Raw genomic sequence first — 12536 nt, 5'->3', positions numbered from 1 at the left:
AGCGGAAACGAAGGGTAACGCTTCAGTCTCAGCCTTGCATTCGCTGTGATAGCATCATGCATGTTTACACTAGCTGAATAAATATATTTAGACAGTAAAAATACATTTAGACAATGATAGACAGTAACAGTAATTATTATTATATAATAAAATACATTTAAAAATAAAGATTTCTTATAAATAATTTTAATATTAATAATACACCATTAATAAATTTAATTATAATAATATTGTCGTGCCCAGCGGTGACGGAACAGAGACAAAGGCGCAGACGTCAGGGTATCGGGGAATACATAAGAACATAAGAACATAAGAAATATACAAACGAGAGGAGGCCATTCGGCCCATCGAGCTCGCTTGGGGAGAACTTAACTAATAGCTCAGAGTTGTTAAAATCTTATCTAGCTCTGATTTAAAGGAACCCAAGGATTCAGCTTGCACTACGTTATCAGGAAGACTATTCCATACTCTGACTACACGCTGTGTAAAGAAGTGCTTCCTTAAATCCAGTTTGAAATGTTCCCCCGCTAATTTCCACCTATGGCCACGAGTTCTTGTATTTGAACTAATGCTGAAGTAACTATTCGGTTGAACAGCATCCAAACCTGTTAGAATCTTATAGACCTGGATCATGTCCCCCCTCAGTCTCCTTTGCTTGAGGCTGAACAGATTTAGCTCAAATAACCTTTCCTCGTATGACATTCCTCTAAGACCAGGAATCATTCTTGTGGCCCTACGCTGCACCTTTTCTAAGGCCGCTATGTCCTTTTTAAGATATGGTGACCAAACCTGTACACAATATTCTAGGTGAGGTCTCACCAAGGAATTGTATAATCTTAGCATTACCTCCCTTGACTTAAACTCCACACACCTGGAGATATACCCCAACATCCTATTGGCCTTTTTTATTGCTTCCCCGCACTGGCGAGAATGAGACATGGAAGCATCAACATACACACCAAGGTCTTTCTCATAATCAGCTACCTTTATTTCAGTTGGTCCCATAAAATACCTGTACTTTATATTTATGCTCCCTACATGGAGTACCTTACATTTGTCTATGTTAAATTTCATCTGCCAGGTGTCAGCCCAGTCACTAATTAAATTAAGATCCCGCTGTAGCTGCTGAGCCGCTAGTTCAGTATCTGCTACACCACCCACCTTGGTGTCATCTGCAAATTTCACCAGTTTACTGTATATATTGGTGTCTATATCATTTATGTAAATAAGGAACAAAAATGGTCCTAAAATTGAACCCTGCGGTACCCCACTATGAACGCAGGCCCACTGTGACATCGAGCCTCTTATAACTACTCGCTGCTTCCTATCCGTTAACCAGTTATCAATCCAAGTCGCTACAGTTCCTAAAATACCTGTCGCTTTGAGTTTAAGTGAGAGCCTCTTGTGGGGAACAACATCAAAAGCCTTTTGGAAATCTAAATAGATGACATCATAGGCCTTCTTATCATCAACTTCCTGAGTAGCTTCCTCAAAAAAAACCTTCAGATAAGGATTTTTGAAACAGTAATGTTAAGGGTCGGCAAATAATATCCCTCATCTCTTTTAACACTATAGGTAAGATGCCATCAGGGCCCTGTGATTTATTTATTTTGACCTTAGCTAGGCTTTGCAAAACATCAGCTTCAGTTATATATATATTAGTTATAGACGATGTTGGATTAGTAATAAGAACTGGTAAGTTACTAGTGTCCTCAACAGTGAATACCCGTGCAAAACTATCATTGAACTCATTTACTATGTCAATGTCGTTTTCAATTATAAGACCCTTACTATCCTGCAGATTAGTGATTTCAGCTTTTAGAGCTCTTTTAGAGTTAAAATACTGGAAGAAACTTTTAACGTCATCCTTAGCCTCCAATGCGATCTTCCTTTCGACATTCCTTTTAGCTCGTCTAATGTCATTTTTTAATTCAGCCTGTAGATTTAGATACTCTTGCTTTATTATGTCATCATCAGTTATTTTCCATCTCTGGAACAAAGCCCTTTTCCTCCTTACTTTATACTTTATGTCCCTATTAAACCACCTAGGTTGCAATTTCCTAGATTTATTCTTGCTAGAAACAGGTATGAAGTCCTCTTGTACTTGCAATAATGTGCTTTTAAAAAATTCCCATGCCTCTTCAACAGTTTTGTTAATTAACTCCATCCAGTTCACAGTTTCTAGTTTTAATCTCATACAATTGAAGTTAGCCTTCCTAACATTATATATTTTTGATTTGGACTTTGCTCTTCAGGCACTAAACTTAACCTCAAATTTAACCATGTTATGATCGCTACTGTCAAGAGGTTCTAAAACATCTAATTTACCAATCCTGTCCTGGTTATTAGACAAAACAAGATCAAGAATGGCATCTCCCCTGGTAGGGGTGTTAACAAACTGAGTAAAAAAACAATCCTGTACTAATTCCACCATGTCAAGTTCATTTTCAGAAGAGCCAGCAACAATGTCCCACTGCATCCCCGGTAGATTAAAATCACCCATAACTACCACATCATTTTTATTGCTCATAATCCTAATATCACTGTATAACAATCTGCTTTCCTCAGCAGCTACATTGGGTGCTCTGTAACAAACACCGACAATTAGGCTATTTGAGTTTGTAGCATCTAATTTTACCCATATAGCTTCCGTACTTTTACTTATATCAGTAAGCTCCCTTAATACGGGCTTTAATTACAGGTAAGGCAGGAAAAACGCAGACGGACAATACAATGACCGGACTGGGGAAACAAACTGAAACGCGGACTAAATACTGAGGACTAATAACAACAACCAGAAACAGTTGATCACACAGGGATTACACACGGGGTTAATGAGGGGGCGTGGCACACGGAAGGAGCGGACAATCGGGGCAGGACACATTGTTTGGATACATTTATTTTCTTTAAAAATTACTGTTTTGATAAATATGCTTAGATGTGTTTAGTACAGTATATGCTCTTCTTGTTTTATTCGGTTCATTTTGTGTTTAAATGCTAAAAAAAACATTTCGGTGTAATTTTTTGGGACCGGGAAACAATTAATTGGTTTTCCATTATTTCTTATGTAGGATCACACATGCACATATCACAGGGCCTAAATTCCAGGTGGCCTGAGACAAGGCCGAGCCCGGTACAAGAGGCACCAAAGGGGGGTTACACACATAAACACACACACACAGATAACCATGGAGGCCAGTACTCCAACTTTTATTGCCCAAAGATTTAGGGACCTACAGACAAGCAGAGTGGACCTAATGGACAGGGGTCCCTCGACTTGGCACACAACCCCCCTGCCTTACATATCACTCACCCAACAGACAAACACCGTAAAGGAAGTTTCATTTAAGTTTGGCTTTTGTATACCCTGTATATTGATTTACTCACGACTACTAGTCTCAATATACAGATAGGTTATGTTGTGTATGTGTCCTTAGACAATCTTAGTGTTTTGTGTGCCACCATTATAACCATGTTCACGGAGTATCACCTATTTTACCCCTTTGCACTTGAACACATATAAATTTAAATAAATAGATAGGTATAGCTACCATTGTATGTATGTTCTCATGGTATACCAGAAGAATCTGGAAAATTAGTGTAACCAATGTGTCCTAACTTTTAGAGAGTCTTCTTTGTTAAAAACCCCCCCTTCTCTTCCAACATTCCTTTGTGGTCCTTATCTGATCTTGGTGGACCGTTACCAAGTTTCTGTGTTCTAACATACTATATTAAAAAGAACTGAATTAAGGTGTATCTTATCCATTTTGGAGAAGATCAATTAGAATAAGCCACACCAACCAAGATATGTTGTGTCCAGATGTGCAACTTATATTGATATTACCACAAACTAATGGCCACGCCTATCTATGGATAAGATGTGCTGTTTGTAATATGAATATTTGATGCAATGTCTGCACAAAGTGTAACATCTGTTGAGGTGCAACCCAGAACACCTGTATCCTATACTGAGGTGAATCAGTCACATAGATAAAATAATTAATTGTTTAATCAATTAATACAGATGGTATGAGGTATGTACCTGTGAAGCTGGTATGGCAAGTTTGGTGTCAAACTGATTGTTAATCACCCCTGATTCCAAATCTTGTCAGTGATTACCATAAAAGTGGATGTATCAAAGGTTATAACAGCTTAATGAAAATCATCAGTAAAGGGAGAATCAGTCAAGTCATAAATCCCAAAAGGACTGATACAGACCCCCTTCCGAAAGCCCGCCAAATGGATGGCCAGCCATTGGGCCAGGAGTCGAATTCCTGGTCATCCCTATTCATGAACTTTAGACCATAAAAATCTAGCACCTCAGAACAAAGGTGCGCAGAGAATAACCGCCAGCCCGAAGGAGAACATCAGCTGGGGCAAACAGATCATCAAGCGCAGAAAAGACCATCAGCCCGGGAGAAGAGAAGCCCACAAGAAGTCCTCCAGTGAAGGCCCAGCTGAACAGAGAACAGCACCCAAGACAAAGCTTCACCAGGAGAGAGAATCCAAAGGGGCTCCACTGCACTGCTTCAAACGCCGCGCCTTCCTGAGTGCCATTGGCTCAGCAGCTCTGCCATCAACTGCCAAGACCCCCCCCCCCCCCACTCTTCAACCAAGTAAACCAACTTTCTTTCATTCTAACAACTTAAGCTGTTCTGTTAACCTGCTATAAGACTTTAGGGTCGTGTTTCCACAAACTGTGCTTGCTTTGCAGAACAGTATTTCCCATTTAAGGTTACTCATTTAAATCCGGTCATTGCATTTTCATAATTACATCATTTGTTTTATTCCGTTATTTCGTGTTTGTTGTTTGTGTTAGGTGTAATGTCTGTCTTATGTTAGTTGTAGTGTTAGTTAGGAATAAATGCATGTCTTTTACACAACTTCAGCCTCCGTCATTGAGTACTCACACTAAGTTCCTGCCTCTGTGCGATCTTGCTACACGCTCTGAACCTCAAACTCGCCTGAAACATCGCAAGACTCTCTCTCATCGGCCGTGAGGGGAGCTTCGCTACCAATCGTTTACATTACCTGGTGATGCAGCTCGCGGGACGAGCCTTCTAACCCAGGTTACTAAGCGATACTGGTAATTAGTGAATCCCATTTAAGTCTCACATTAACAGACTCACAGGGATACCGCAATTGAGTTTGGAGGAGCCGACCATTCGGCATAACAATTGATTAATAATCAGCATTAGATAATAATTAATTCAACTTTAATTAATTCAAACATATTGGTGGAGATATTAAAAATTACCTGAGCTAATAATTCCTACATAATTGGTGGAAGAACGCGGGCACAAGGTTTAAACTTTTTGTGAGCACACAATTTAAACTTTTTATGACCGAACGTGCAGTTGAATAAGCGCTACTGTGAACAGGTTGCAAAGTTGAGGATTAATTGCACTCACGGCAGTCATAAGAACATAAGAACATAAGAACTATACAAACGAGAGGAGGCCATTCGGCCCATCGAGCTCGCTTGGGGAGAACTTAACTAATAGCTCAGAGTTGTTAAAATCTTATCTAGCTCTGATTTAAAGGAACCCAAGGATTCAGCTTGCACTACGTTATCAGGAAGACTATTCCATACTCTGACTACACGCTGTGTAAAGAAGTGCTTCCTTAAATCCAGTTTGAAATGTTCTCCCGCTAATTTCCACCTATGGCCACGAGTTCTTGTATTTGAACTAATGCTGAAGTAACTATTCGGTTGAACAGCATCCAAACCTGTTAGAATCTTATAGACCTGGATCATGTCCCCCCTCAGTCTCCTTTGCTTGAGGCTGAACAGATTTAGCTCAAATAACCTTTCCTCGTATGACATTCCTCTAAGACCAGGAATCATTCTTGTGGCCCTACGCTGCACCTTTTCTAAGGCCGCTATGTCCTTTTTAAGATATGGTGACCAAACCTGTACACAATATTCTAGGTGAGGTCTCACCAAGGAATTGTATAATCTTAGCATTACCTCCCTTGACTTAAACTCCACACACCTGGAGATGTACCCCAACATCCTATTGGCCTTTTTTATTGCTTCCCCACACTGGCGAGAATGAGACATGGAAGCATCAACATACACACCAAGGTCTTTCTCATAATCAGCTACCTTTATTTCAGTAGGTCCCATAAAATACCTGTACTTTATATTTCTGCTCCCTACATGGAGTACCTTACATTTGTCTATGTTAAATTTCATCTGCCAGGTGTCAGCCCAGTCACTAATTAAATTAAGATCCCGCTGTAGCTGCTGAGCCGCTAGTTCAGTATCTGCTACACCACCCACCTTGGTGTCATCTGCAAATTTCACCAGTTTACTGTATATATTGGTGTCTATATCATTTATGTAAATTAGGAACAAAAGTGGTCCTAAAATTGAACCCTGCGGTACCCCACTATGAACGCAGGCCCACTGTGACATCGAGCCTCTTATAACTACTCGCTGCTTCCTATCCGTTAACCAGTTATCAATCCAAGTCGCTACAGTTCCTAAAATACCTGTCCGAAGGCATTTAAGCGGGATTATACGGGCTTATTATTTTAATTTCTATTATTAGTAGTTATTTTCTTTTGTTTTATTTTCGGTTATGTTATTTTAGGTTTCATTCGTTTTAGACTGCAGTAAACTTAAACCCTATATCTGACGAGATTCTCAGGTATAGCGCGTTGTTTCCAGGATCGATTCGGACGAGTTTCTCCGTTTCTATATATCCTGGCAGAGATCTCTCTCTCTATTAGCGAACAGGAATTCTTGTTAAGAGGTTCTAACCTGAATTCTGTTGCTTGTACTCTCTGAGATAAGACCGATAGCTTAGCTACCTATCAGGATCATTCTCGTATGTGTGTGCCTGCTTTAGACAAAGCAAGTTTAACACCACTTTGCGCTGTGAGCCAAGTGTGTGTTATTTGGAATTTGGGAGTCTCCAGTGCTTGAGACCTGCCATGGTTAAGAACATAAGAACATAAGAAATTTACAAACGAGAGGAGGCCATTCGGCCCATCAAGCTCGTTTGGGGAGAACTTAGCTAATAGCTCAGAGTTGTTAAAATCTTATCTAGCTCTGATTTAAAGGAACCCATGGTTTTAGCTTCCACTACAATAGCAGGAAGACTATTCCATACTCTGACTACACGCTGTGTAAAGAAGTGCTTCCTCAAATTTGTTTTAAAATGTTCTCCCGCTAATTTCCACTTATGGCCACGAGTTCTAGTATTTAGACTAATATTGAAATAGTCATTTGGCTGAACGGCATCCAGACCCGTTAGAATCTTATAGACCTGAATCATATCCCCCCTTAGCCTCCTTTGCTCAAGGCTGAACAGATTCAGTTCCGCTAACCTCTCCTCGTAAGACATTCCTCTAAGACCAGGAATCATTCTCGTAGCTCTTCGTTGCACCTTTTCTAAGGCAGCAATGTCCTTCTTGAGGTATGGTGACCAAACCTGCACACAGTATTCTAGGTGGGGTCTTACCAAGGAATTATATAAGTGTAACATCACCTCCCTTGACTTAAACTCCACACATCTAGAGATATAACCCAACATTCTGTTCGCCTTTTTTATTGCTTCCCCACACTGGCGAGAGTGGGACATGGAAGCATCAACATACATACCGAGATCTTTCTCGTGATCAGCTACCTTTATTTCAGTGGAACCCATAAAATATCTGTACTGTATATTTCTGCTCCCTGCATGGATTACCTTACATTTATCTGTGTTAAATTTCATCTGCCAAGTATCAGCCCATTCGCTAATTAAATCCAGATCCCGTTGGAGCCTCTCTGCTGCTAGATTAGTATCTGCTCACCTTAGTGTCGTCTGCAAATTTAACCAGTTTACTGTATGTATTCGTGTCAATATCATTAATGTAAATTAGGAACAATAGTGGTCCTAAAATTGAACCCTGCGGTACCCCACTATAAACGGAGGCCCACTGTGACATAGTGCCTCTAATAACTACTCGCTGCTTCCTATCAGTTAGCCAGTTTTTGATCCAAGCTGCCACAGTTCCTAAAATTCCTGCAGCTTTAAGCTTTAACAAGAGCCGTTTGTGGGGGACAACATCAAAGGCTTTCTGGAAATCTAAGTAAATCACATCATAGGCCTTTTTGTGATCAATTTCACTTGTAGCTTCCTCAAAGAACTCAAGCAGATTCGTTAAGCAGGATCTACCTCTCCTAAATCCATGTTGGCTATCCTTTATAATGTTATTTGCATCTAGGTAATCTACCATTTTCACTTGAATTATAGCTTCCATTATTTTTCCAGTAATGCTAGTTAAACTGATTGGCCTATAGTTTGCCGGATTACTTCTATCCCCTTTTTTGAATATGGGTGTTATATTAGCATGCTTCCAATCTGATGGTACCACACCCGCAGATAACGATTTCTGGAATATTAAAGTCAAAGGTTGGCTAATAATATCCCTCATCTCTTTCAAGACTAAAGGTAAGATGCCATCAGGCCCCTGTGATTTATTTATTTTGAGTTTAGCTAGGCTTAGTATCACATCAACCTCAGTTATACATATATTGGTCATAGACGATGCTGTATTCGTATTAATCGGTGGTAAGTTACTTGTGTTCTCTATTGTGAACACCCTTGAAAAATAATCATTAAACTCATTTACCATATCAATTTCGTTATCAATTATAAGGCCCTTACTATCCTGTAAATTAGTGATTTCAGCTTTTAGTGCTCTCTTGGAGTTAAAATATTGGAAGAAACCTTTACTGTCATGCTTAGCCTCCAATGCAATTTTTCTTTCTACATCCCTCTTTGATAGCCTAATGTCATTTTTTAACTCTGCCTGTAGACTTAGATACTCCTGCTTGATTTTGAAATCATTAGTTATTTTCCAGTTGTGGAACAGAGCCCTTTTCCTCCTGACTTTATTCTTAATTTCCTTAGTAAACCACCTTGGTTGTCGTTTCCTAGATTTAGTTTTGCTGGAAACAGGTATGAAGTCCTCTTGCACTTGCAACAATGTGCTTTTGAAAAATTCCCATGCCTCTTCTACTGTTTTGCTATTTAACTCTGTCCAGTTTACAGTTTCTAATTTCCGTCTCATACCATTAAAGTTAGCCTTCCTAACATTGTATACTTTTAATTTAGACTTTGCTCTTTGGACACTAAAATTAACCTCGAATTTAACCATGTTATGATCACTACCGTACAATGGGTCTAAAACCTCTAATTTTCCAATCCTATCCTGGTTATTACAAAAAACGAGATCAAGAAGGGCTTCTCCCCTGGTAGGAGTATTAACAAACTGAGTAAAAAAACAATCCTGTACTAATTCCACCATCTCAAGTTCATTTACAGAAGAGCCAGAGACTGTGTCCCACTGTATCCCAGGTAAATTAAAATCACCCATAACCACCACATCATTTTTATTACTCATAATCCTGATATCATCATATAATATTCTGCTTTCCTCTACAGCCACATTAGGTGCCCTATAACAAACCCCGACAATTAGGCCATTTGAATCTTTAGCATCAAGTTTGATCCATATAGCTTCTGAATTTTTATTTTTATCAGTGAGATCCCTTGCCTGCAAGTTTTCTTTTACGTATACTGCAACACCACCTCCCTTCTTGCCTATCCGGTCTCTACGGAACAACGTATAACCATCCATATTATATTCATCACCATCATTGTCACTCATCCATGTTTCAGTTATTCCTATAATGTCGTAATTGTCTGAAGAAATTAAAGCCCCTAAGTCGTTAATTTTGTTTCTAATACTCCTAGCATTCAAATACAGACCACTAATGGTAGGCCTTTTACAGTGTCTACTTTTAATTTTTATTTGGGCTTTCCGTCTCTCCCCACATAAATTCTTAACTGACCTCCCTGCCCCCCCAGTCCCTAGTTTAAACATTCCTCAACTATTCTGCACATACGCCTCCCCAATACACTGGTTCCCCTATGGTTCAGATGCAACCCGTCCGGCTTGAACAGGTCCCACCTGTTCCAGAAGGTCTTCCAGTGCCCCATAAACCCCATAAGCACCATTTGCAATGAGATATAGTGCACTCACTATTTAGATCCGTCGCCGTAACGCTAGTCATCGCCTCAGCAATTGTATTATGTAGTCTCGCTTCAGCAATTGTATTAAGGGGTTTTAAACTGAGCAAGACACAGAAGTTAGCCGCAAGCAGCGTGTGCATACATTAAAAGTGTATGTCACTCATCTAGCATCAGCAACCGCCTAGAAACCGTCTTGGTTACGAGTGCAGTCAGCTAACCACTTAAAGGTCAGAGCCCTGAAGGCCTGCCTGACGCCATTTGTTTTTTTTTTTTCTCCTGGGTCACCAGTGACCCCACCCCTTATAGGCTCACTTGTCGGGGACCCCCCCCGCAAAGGGAGCAACACCCAATTGCGCCTCTAGTGGTCAGGCATAGAACTACCACTCCATTTCAAAAGTGCGCCTCTAGTGGTCAGGCATAGAACTACCACTCCATTTCGAAATTGCACCTCTAGTGGTCAGGCATAGAACTACCACTCCATTTCGAAATTGAGCCTCTAGTGGTCAGCCATAGTAGTATAACAACATCTGAGTTGGGTCTCTAGTGGTCAACACCATAACTAATTGATGTTTACAATTAAACAATAAGAAACAATTAATTTGGTTTGATTTCTGTTTTACCTTTTTGATTTATTTTAGGTTTTACTTCATTTTATGCTTTCATCCACTCCTTCTCCCCCAACAAGGAGACTTGCATAGAAGTTCAACCATTATTAATAACAGTAAACCAGTTACATATACAATCACATCAGGGAGTCGTTGAGGTTTTGGACGTGATCGGTTGAGCTTTTCCTGTGCTGGGTGCTTACCATTCGCTCTCTGTTGGTTGAACTTGCCTGTGGCTCTGCTGTCACTGCTTACGATCGTACAGTTTGTCAGAACCGAATGGGAGTTCCCAGCAATTGGACGCCCAAAAGCGCGCCAGCCCGGCTGCACCCGCTGACTCATTAAGGGCAAGGCTGACAGGTACCTCAGGCAGTCATTACAACTTTTGAGCAGGACCTCGTCTAGGGTGAGTTCTGAGAACGGCCCTAGCTTGGACTCTCACTAGGGTGGGTGACACCTGAAGGCTATTTTGCCAGCCTTGGTCGAGTCAGGTCTCAGGTAGTTCAGCCAATAAGCTGAGCCCCACCTGGGTTGTCTCAGTTGTGCGTACAGAACATCCTCTTCCAAGTTGACATTGCTGGGGATCGGGGGAATGGGAGCTGGACTTGGGCCTGCTTGGCTGGGATTGAGCTTGTGGGACATGCCCTACTCAGACGGGACACCTGACAGCGTTCAAACCTCTCTAACAGCATGACTAGCTTAACACCGCAACACCTCATATAGGGACAAATAAAGCAGAACCTGCTAGTGGTCCCCCCTTCTGGTCAAAGCGGAGTTGTACAAGAGAGCCCAACCCAGGGGTAATCTGATCTGCAACAGCAAGCTACGTTTGAATGCAGTCCCATTGGTTTGAAGCTGTTATTTCTCATTTCCTGTTCCCAACTTCTCCTGTGGTCTTCTGACACTGTCAATAGCCACAGATCTGCAATTTCCAGAATAAGGCTTTATCCTTTCCCCCTCACTAGGGCATCTCTCAGGCCCTAGAATAACTCACACTGTTCTAACTTGCAACAACTTCTCCCGGGGAACAATTTTTGTTTGTTTATTTTGTCGTGGGTAACTATTCCCGTGGTTCACTACACCCTTCCAGTTACCCATTGACAGGCCTCAGTTCTACTTTATTTTATTTTGTTGGTTTAATTTGTTCGTCCAGATTTAGATGTTAGGCCTCCCACCTAGGCAACACCCAACCTGAGTAACAGATTTCTGCAGTCACCCTCCAGTTGACCGAGTCACCATGACCCACATGGAAAGCCCACTGGACCAGTGGAAAGATTTTGCTATCTGGTCTGAAGATGTGACTCCCAACTTGCCATGTCATGTCATGTCAATCTCACATGGTCCAAAGAAGCTGACCAAATTGAGGACGACATTGCCGAACTTATGGACATGCCACCCATTCAGAAATGCGGCTAACCAAAATACTCGGCTCCCTCGCACACAAACTCCTAGCCAGGCTGAAGATGAATGAAGAGGGAACGTCCCGTCTCCAGCAAAGGGTGCAAGCACTCCAACAGCAGGAGAAAAACACCCAACGACTATTGGCAGAGGCACAGAGAGATGCTGCCCAGGCCCAGCATCACATTGGGAATCTGGAGCAAGAACTCCAAAAGAGAAGCTCTCCACCCCATGAGGAGGAGGAGACGGAAGAAGGCGAAATGCCTCACACCAGCAAAAAGCTTCAACAAGCCCTGGACGAGCTCAGAGCTGAAGCTGACCAGCAAAAACAGCAAGCCAGAGCCACCAGAGAAAACCTCGAAGCCAGACTGGACCAGGCCGACACCCTGCTGGACAGAGCCCACACGGAGCTCAAGAACAAGGATGGCAGCACTGTCCTGGTTGTGTGCCTTGACTAAGAGCACCAATCCGACTGTGGCGACGCCTCACCAATTCCTGG

General features: G+C 41.5%; 1 protein-coding gene across 8 annotated transcripts in view; it reads right to left on the bottom strand.

Moving 5' to 3' along the window:
• LOC111841526 (uncharacterized) overlaps positions 1 to 12536 on the bottom strand; it is a 120728-nt gene that overhangs the window by 75828 nt on the left and 32364 nt on the right. The window lies entirely within an intron of this gene.

This window comes from Paramormyrops kingsleyae, chromosome 12, assembly GCF_048594095.1.
Source record: "Paramormyrops kingsleyae isolate MSU_618 chromosome 12, PKINGS_0.4, whole genome shotgun sequence".
Taxonomy (NCBI): Eukaryota; Metazoa; Chordata; class Actinopteri; order Osteoglossiformes; family Mormyridae; genus Paramormyrops; species Paramormyrops kingsleyae.
Note: the sequence above shows the minus strand (reverse complement) of the source record. Positions and strands in the feature narration are given on the sequence as shown.